The 9,687-nt window shown below is 39.2% G+C and overlaps 1 pseudogene; it reads right to left on the bottom strand.

The window, feature by feature from the left end:
- Positions 1-280: 280 nt before the first annotated feature.
- LOC145000687 (AAA-ATPase ASD, mitochondrial pseudogene) lies at positions 281-2,101 on the bottom strand (annotated as a pseudogene).
- Between the last annotated feature and the right edge of the window lie 7,586 nt (positions 2,102-9,687).

Here is a 9,687-nt window from a genome sequence, read left to right as displayed (position 1 = left end):
TCTTTAGTAGTTTGTGATATACACATTTTATTACACTCCTAAAATATACACTTTGGTCAACAAGATTTGAACTCACAGGTCACAATCTATGTATGACGCATCTTTCATCAACCACACACCGCTACACTATAATCCATTTGGATTTTCCAAAAAGATAAATATATACATTATATTATTCACTAATCCTGCCTGTTGGTATATACTATTATGTATCGCATGCCGAATGGCTGAAATCCTAATATAATAAGCAGTTTATTTTTGAATCACGTCAACACACAACTACCACACTTGACTTTTGACTTTCATTTGAGTAATTGTAAGTCAAAACTACCAACTCATTACAAATTACAACCAAGCGAAAAGGACAGAACAATATAAACATATCAAGAAAGTAAAAACTATTGGTAGTAATTCTTTACGCCATATCTATACCTATGCAGTGATGACACCGTTTTCTTTTACATCAGTATGTTTATCAGTCTTCTTTCCTTCTTCATCACCTAGCTTTGCATCACTCTCTTGTACCTTCTCACCATTTTCTTCAATCTTTTTAGCCGCCTCTTCCTCAGCTTTGATCCTGGCATCCTCCACAGCTTTCAGCCTTGCTTCTTCTTTTGCATTCTCTAAAGATTGGATCAACTTGTTCAAGCAACTCTCAGCATTCTCTTCAAATGACTTTGGCATCAAATTTTCGGCAACATCGGCTGGAGTCATCTTGGTCTCCTCCAAGAGTCGACTGATGATTGAAAACAAGTCGTGTGATTCAAGATCCAAATAGTTCTTTGCAAGCACCTTGAATGTTTCGAAACAACAATAGGAAAGCTCGATATGCTTATCCATCCTCCCTCTCCTAATCAGAGCAGGGTCGAGCTTTTCAACAAAGTTTGTTGTGAACACGATCAGTCTCTCACTCCCACAAGCCGACCATAGCCCATCAATGAAGTTCAAAAGCCCAGATAAAGTCACTTCACTTCCCTTATTCTTCTTACCCTTTTCCTCCTCGGCCTTCTTAACTGGATCCTTCTCCTCCTCTTTACTCTCTTCTTTTTTCTCCTTTCGCTGACCAGTTAAATCAAGTGAACAGTCGATATCTTCAATCACAATTATAGACTTACTTGATGTGTCAATGAGTAGCTTCCTCAAGTCCGTGTTATCCTTCACGGATGTTAGTTCAAGATCATAAATGTCGTATTCCAGAAGGTTAGCCATGGCAGCAATCATGCTAGACTTTCCCGTTCCTGGGGGACCATAAAGAAGATATCCTCGTTTCCATGACTTGCCCACCTTCTTGTAGTAGTCTTTCGACTTGCTGAACATCATAAGATCATCTAAAATCTCTTTCTTCTTTTTCGGGTCCATTGCAAGAGTGTCGAATGTGGAAGGGTGCTCGAATATGATATGGCTCCACATAGTCCTCCTGTAACCCGACCAGTTCTCACTCTTGTTGTTAGTATACAGCTTTCGTTGCCTTGTTTTCACTGCAATAGCCTTTCCTTCATCGAGTACATGTTGCAAGTAAACTTTAGTAATGATATCTCGGTGTTCTCTTTTACATGTGAGCCTATAATAGCGTTTCTCCTCCTCACCTCGATAGGAGAAGAGAGCACGCTGTTGTGGGATGCTTTTACTCGACGTCCACCAGATCTTGATGCCTTGGAACTCGTCTGTGACCTCTTCGTAGTCGTCCATACTCAGGACGACGGATTCACAGTCTTTGACGACGTTTGCTTTGAGCCTTTTGGCTCTGTTGGAGGAGTTGGTGCTGAGGTAACGTTCAATGGAAACAAAGGCTTTGCTTCGCTCGAACCAGCTGTCTGGTTGGTATTCATGGAAAGTGATTTCGACATAAGGGTACACATAGCTAACTACTTTGTTAACGTATTTCCTGACATCCCTTTGGAACTCTTCTGGAAACAGTTGCCGGAATATTGCCCATACGAACATTACGGCAGCCATTAAAGACCCTAACTGAGTCATATCCCCCATCATCTCTGGCTTCCTTGCTGAAAGCCTCACAGGTCAGTCAAATCTGTTGGTAAAATAGTGATGAGATGAGGAGGGTGTATACTGCATAGATCACATAATTAGTTTATATACAGAGTCTAGTGGCAAAGACTAATGTAATAAGTCTTTCTTTTTTGTAATCTTGTGAAGTTTTATTGAACGGGGTGTCGTGTAGAAGCCATTCTTTACTTATAAAATGCCGAAAGGGTAGCCGACCTTGTGCGTAACTACGGAACGGCATGAAAAGGTAACTAAGCATGAAGCTTCCCAGGAATAGACTAATGAAGAATGACATCACGGTAATTGCATCATTCATTTCTTGTTTCACAAGGTAATAACATCGATCAGTGGTTGTTGACTGTCTTTCACTAGAAATAAAATAATAAATAAAAGCATAGAGTTAAAGTTCAACGAAAATTACAACCAACAAAAAATATAGAATTAATAAATAACATGAAAACTAAAATTACCAAACGTACATAGACCTAAATGACATCTTTATCGGAAAAATGACCATCTAAATTATCATTCGGTTCTGCAATAAAATCGTTGTGGTTGACGGACCAAATATGTTCTGTCAAGTCTCTACGAAGAACATGATGCGTCTTAATATCATGAATTATTGTACTTCTCAGCAAATATTCCTCGCTTCTAACCTTAAAAACTTGTATCAGTTGAACGATCTCGTTTTCGTTATACTTACATACCGCATTTCTTTCGACTTCGAGAAGCATATTATGCAATATGATACACGTATATATCACATCACTCGTTTTCTTCTCCTTCATATAAGGTGTATGATATTTAAGAATGTGCCAACGTTTTTTCAAATCACCAAATGCTCGTTTAACATCCTTTTTTCGCCTTCTCTTGAAATCTCTTAAAATTCAACCTTTTGCAATCATTTGAACAAGATAGTGACTTCACAAAACAAGCACATTCTAGATAGATACCATTCACAAGATAATACCTGTTCCTATATGAATTTCTACACACTTGAAATGAAGAATCTAGTGCAGTCCCATTATACACATCATCGAATAAAGGAGACATGTTAAGCACATTAATGTTATTGAAGGAACCAACAAAACCAAAGAATGCATGTTATATCCATAAATCTTGTGAGGATAACGTTTCAAGTATCATAGTTGGATAACTATGATCGTCTAGAGTGTACTGGCTTTAATGGGAATTCAGAGAATTGCCCCATTCACAGTGGAGGTGATCTACGCTTCTAGGCTTCATAACATTCCAGGGAAGCTGTGCACATTCGAATGATGAGCATATATGTGTTGGACGTCACTAGAAGTAGGTTTAGGCAGATATTGTAACATTCGAATATCTAGGCATGGAAATTTGAGTATTTTATTATTGGATATGAAGAGATTTGGCGAGTTGATGCCTCAACTCGTCGAGTAGGATTGTGACTTGATGACCTGTTTAATGAAGGGACTCGACGAGTCGGGTATTTGGACTCGCCGAGTCAGTGCTGTTAAGGAAAACCCTAATTATCCGGGTTTGAGACCTATTTAAAGGACCTTATAGCCCTCTTGTGCGGCTACCAGTCCAGAGAGAGATACCCTAGAGAGCTGGAGCGAAGAGTGAGAGAGATAAATCCATTTTAAGCATTCTTGGTGTGATTTTGCAAGGGAGAAGTCATTTCCAGCAAAGGGAGGTCAAGGGAGTTGTTGAATCAGAGTTCTTGAGCTCGTATCTCCATTGTAGAGGTATCAAATCGAATTCCTTTTTCTATTTTGAGTGAGATTGGTGATTTTAGGGTTTTCTACACCTTCCTATGGCTTGTAGTGATGAGTATGGGGTCCCTTTGTGTGAGAGATCCCAGATCTGGACCCATAGAGGTCCATAGGGCCTTATTTTGTATGCTTTATGTTGGTTCATTGAGAGAATGAGACTTTGATGCCATTCTTGGAGCCATTTCTCCAAGGAAAGCCTTGTGAGCTTTGCATGTATGTCAAGCCTTGACCTTTACATGGTTATTGGTTATAGGGAAGCCAGATCTATGGATTAGAGGAACAGATCTGACCTTAGAAGGTCAAATGAGTGCTGACATGGGAGCAACTTGCCGAGTCCATGGGGAGACTCGACGAGTCGAGTTGGGTTTCCCCGCGATACGAATCCAGTGGAAACCCGTCGAGTGGAAGGTTCACTCGACGAGTCGAGTGAGGCCTTGGAAGAGTTAGAAGACATGCATGGACTCGCTGAGTCACCTTTGTGTACTCGACGAGTCAGGTCAGAGTTGACCGTTGACTTGAGTTGACTTTTAGGGTTTGGTCAACAATTGGTAATGTGGACCATTTGAAGGGTAAAATGGTCTTTTAACCTTCTTAGAGGACATGGAAGGGATTAGTCTACCCTGGAGAGTTGTTATTGATTGAGATAATTGTTTATGTGTTTAGGCAGAGGCTAGACCAGTGTATACGCGTGCGAGATTACCAGAGACATCTGAGGTGAGTCTTCTCACTATACCTTACCTTGAGTGGTACCTAGGGTTATGTGACAGAGTATCTTGTATGCTATTTATGTGATGTGTTGCACTGCATTATTTCTCTATGATTTATGTTGTGGGTATTCTAGAGTTCACAGAGTTAGGACCGGAAGGTCCACAGAGTTAGGAACAGAGGGTCTACAGAGTTAGGGCCAAAGAGCCCACAAAGTTATAGCCTCGAGTAGCTAGTATGTGTTATATGTGGTATTTTAGGGAACTTACTAAGCTTCGTGCTTACATTGTTTGTGCTATGTGTTTCAAGTTTTCTCAGGATCACGGGACGACACCGGCTCGATTGTACTGTAACACCGTAAATTTTCAAAATTATTTTCGCATTTTATAAAGAACATAATTCATTTATTATTCATAAAAAAACATCATTGTTTGAACTCATTTCAAAACATATACAAATCCCAAGATCTCATAGCATAAAAATCTCGTGTGTGTACTGATCAAGCCGACGCCTTCCCACGAACATCACTGATACCTGAAACACATAACATGACAACTGTAAGCATAAATGCTTAGTGAGTTCCCCAAGATACTACTTAGCAACATACGCCTTTCCAGGCCCTGACCTTCTGGTCCATGTGTCTCAGGGGACTTCCGTCCCGACTCGGTAAACCTTCCGGTCCTACTTGCGTCAACCTTACGGTTCACATCACAACGCCTTCCGGCCCATATCATATATGCCTTCCGGCCCATAACATAATGCCTTCTGGCCCATATCAAGCATAGCATACATAGCACATACAAACGATTAACTTATCATATCCAACGCATATAACTCATAACATATCCGACCTTTCGGTCACACAATAAAAACCCTTCCGGGTACAGTATAGTGAGGAAACTCACCTGGCACTAAGAATCAACCTCCAATCATGTTGCTTGCCAAACACCGACTTCTAACTCTGTGTTAAATCCAACAATTAACCCAATCAGGAACTAAGTCCAATTTCTCAATCACCAGGTCTAAAGATAGACCATCTACCAGTCCATTACGGTCCTAACCCATTGGGCCCACCAAGGCCCAACCTCATCCTACAAGGCTAGCCCAACATGAGGCCTAAGACATCAATTTAATTCTCAGATCACAGGCTCCACTAAGCAGGCCCAAGGATTCCGGCCCAAAAGATCACTTAGTCCACAAGCCCACAGAGGGGTTACGCGGGGCGTACCTCTCTTGGTACGCTCAGTGTACTCAAACATGCACAAATCTGATCGGGGACCTCAGCCTAGTACGTGGGGCGTACTAGGATTACGCTGGGCGTACTCTCATTTTTGCTTAAATACATTTCTGGGTCTTAACCCATTAAGACCTTGTCTTATCTCTTGGATATGGACTTCCTAACATCTCTTACTCCATAAAGTCATCGACTTTAAGCCTTTGCATGGCTGGTGAGGTCACAACACATAAAAACTCTTACTTTCATAACCCAAAATGCTCACAACATCATGCATGGGTATATTCACACGATCAAGATCTCATTTTTATGGTTCTTCACCATTAGATACACTTAAAAGGACGGCTATTAAGATTTGGAGTGCATCAACTCATAAAGTCTCAAGCTTGGGACCAAAAACCCTAAAACGGGCCCTAAAATGCACAAAACAGAAAGAGAGGGAAAGTTTGGAGCTTTATACCTTCAAATGGTGCTCAAGCCCTAAGGAAGCTCAGATCCACAGCTTGTTCTTCGACTTCACACCCTTTCATGCTTCTTCTTGACTCTCTAAAGTCCACAAGAACACAACAAGCTCATGTTGGATAAGGTGTCTAAGTCCATAACTATTTCTGGTATGTAGTTGACCTGACCCGGCATGGTCCATTTGGGTTGCATGGCACCATGCAATTGGATAGACTAAATGAGAGAAATAACACTTGGAGATTATTAATATATTATAAGTTCTAATATATTAATAATATTATTTGATTAGTTTGATCAAGAATTAATTTAGAATTAATTAAGTGATCAAAAGATAACTAATTAAATATATGGGTTGATTATGTAAATCATCCATATCTTGTATAGTGGGCTAAGAGGCTCCATGGATTATCAAGTTGGGTTCCACCCATAGGATGCTCCATGGATGCTCCATGGGAGTTACAAACCCATGGGTCATGGAAATGAAGAGTCATGACACATTAGGGTTTACATGGTGTAACCCTAGATGTGTCAACACTATATAAGGATCTCATTCTCCACCAAAATCGGCTACACTAAGGAAACAAGAGGGCTTGGCCGATTTCAAGAAGTGTGGATTCTCTCATAAGTCTTTCCAAGAGCATTTGGTGTTGTGTGAAGCATTTGAGGCATCACACTTGGGGTGCTAAGCTCATAAGGTTTCAAGGAACACAAGCAACAACAAGGTAAGTTATTCTATCTATCATTCAAGTTAAAATTGTTCCCCATGTATGCTAGATAGGAATATAGCCTTGGAATTCAACTTTGCATGATAATTAGACAAACATAGATCCAAGGTTATTAGGGTTGCATGTACACTTAGGAAGTGTTAGAATGCTCAAAACCCATCAGTGGTATCAGAGCCTAGGCTTGTTTGCTTTTTATTTGTGCTTAAAAGTTGAAAAAAGTCAAAAATCTTGCTGTCTACGAATGGACTCGTCGAGTCCATAGGGGGGACTCGTCGAGTTCACGTGTATCTTCAACCAACTCGGCGAGTAAGTTCTTGCACTTGGCGAGTAGGGTTGACAGGTTGCAGAATTTCGACTTTAGTTGCTGGAAATGGACTAGAAACATTACCCTAAACTGTTTTGGTACTTGAAAACTTGTTTTGATGGTGTAATGTTCTTTCTAATTCATTTACAACAACTAGTTATCAAAATTACAAAGTTTTAAGTGTAATTTTGATTTATGAATGTGTTCATATTCATGTTCTTGTTCTTATGATGTTTTAGATGATCATAGGAATTATTTGTAACCTATGTGGTAGATTAATTCTTGATCATAATGTGTTTTAATGGAGTCCATAACTTGTCCTCAAGTTATGGAAAACCAAGAGTCACACTTGAATTAAAACCATTAAAAGAAGACAAGAGTTAGAAAATGAAGAGTCTTCATTTTATTACTCTATTAAACTCATAAGTTACAAGAAATGAAAAGTTTTGAAAGTTACAAAACTTGCCCTCAAGTTTTGGAACAAGTAAAGTTAAGTTAAAACTTTAGTTCCAACCCTTAGAATTTTAAAATTTAAAATTCAACCCTTATACTTATATTATGATGATTTAATAATTTTATATATATATATATATATATATATATATATATATATATATATATATATATATATATATATATATATATATATATATAAGAACAAAGTCGTCTTACCGCTAGTACGCCTCATTCATGAAGCCGGTCTATAAGGTGGGTATAAGGTTGTTGCCTATAAAATGGTGACTTAATGGGTGTCTACTCTCACCCACCGCTTGCTTGATTGGTGGAGGGTCGTTAACCGAACGGGTAAGACAAGGACTTATAAATTCTCATTCAAAGTGTGATGAATATTATAAAGTAACTAAATGTTTTATTAAATTGCTAATCTTAGTTACTTTAGGGAAAAATGTGAATAAGGTGCTAATCCATGAAATTACACTTTACACTTTGTCTAAGTCGTTGGTGGAGCATGTGTGGTTAACCAACACACTAAGAGGATATCTAACCTTATGAAATGCACCAAGATTTGATGGAAAGATACCATCAAAGTGCACGACAAGAGAGGTACGAAATCATCTGCTCCATGATAACAACCATGATGAAGGACGGGGATTCCGTCACGAGCCACATGCATAAAATGCAAAGGTATGTGGATCGATTGCTAAAGCTTAATGTGAACTTCCCTGAGGAGCTTGCAATAGATATAATTTTGCGCTCCTTACCATCGTGCTATGATCAATTCCGCATGACATATCACATGAATAAGGAAGAGGTCACACTCAACAAACTTCAGGGACTTCTCAAGACTGCAGAATCAGGTCTTAAGGGGAAGTCGGTTGTTAACACTCCTACTCCAAACTCCACTCCGGTTTTGGCAATCGGGAAAAGTCGAGGGAAGAAGAGAAAGAGTTCTTCGAAGGGTACCAAGGTTAGGACCCTTGATGGCTCTTCCTCAAGTGGAACCAAGAAAGGTTTCATCACTCCTTTTTCTGACCCAAAAGAGGCTGAATGCTTCTATTGCCATGAAAAATCACATTGGAAGCAGAACTGCCCAAAATACCAGCAAGATGTGAAGGATGGGAAAGTTAAACCCAACCATGCAGGTATTTACACTATCATTTCTAATAACCCACCCCATTCTAAGTCTTGGGTCCTTGATACCGGCTGTGGTATTCACATTTGTTGTGACTTGCAGGGACTAAGAAGAAGTGAGAATGTGGAGCAAGGAAGAATAAACTTAATCATGGGGAATAGGAAAGTTACACCTGTCACCAAGATTGGAGTTTATACTTTATCGCTAAGTAGTGGGTTAAATTTAGATTTGAATAAATGTTGTTATTCGCCAGAAATGGCAAGAAATATTATTTCCTTTCATGCATTGTATAAACAAGGTTTCACCTTTTCATTTGATAATGAAGTTGGTTCGATTAATTCTTTCTTTAATAATGTTCTTTATTTTAAAGCATTACCTTGTGATGGTGTGTATGAAGTTGTATCTGTTGTAGATAACTTAGGAAATAATGTTTTGTGTATTGATTATCCTAATAATAATAACTTGGATAAAGCATCATTATGGCATTGTCGTCTTGGACATATAAGCAAGAAACGCATAGGCCAACTCCAAAAGGATGAAGTCTTGGAGTCGTTTGACCTAAAGTCAGATGATAGTTGCGAATCATGCTTACTTGGAAAAATGACAAAGTCACCCTTCACAGGCTCGTGTGAAAGGGGTGAAGGTTTGTTGGACCTTATACACACGGATGTGTGTGGACCATTCAAACATGCCACAAGGGATGCTAATCGTTATTATTTGACTTTTACTGATGATTACAGTAGATATGGATATGTCTACTTAATCAAGCATAAGTTAGAGACTTTCGAGATGTTTAAGGAATTTAAACAGGAAGTCGAGAATCAATTGGGCAGGAACATTAAGATTCTTCAATCCGATCGAGGTGGTGAGTATCTTAGTTCAGAATTCCTCGACTATCTAAGGGAATG

This window comes from Lactuca saligna, chromosome 6 (assembly GCF_052625555.1).
Source record: "Lactuca saligna cultivar CGN05327 chromosome 6, ASM5262555v1, whole genome shotgun sequence".
NCBI classification, from domain to species: domain Eukaryota; kingdom Viridiplantae; phylum Streptophyta; class Magnoliopsida; order Asterales; family Asteraceae; genus Lactuca; species Lactuca saligna.
Note: the sequence above shows the minus strand (reverse complement) of the source record. Positions and strands in the feature narration are given on the sequence as shown.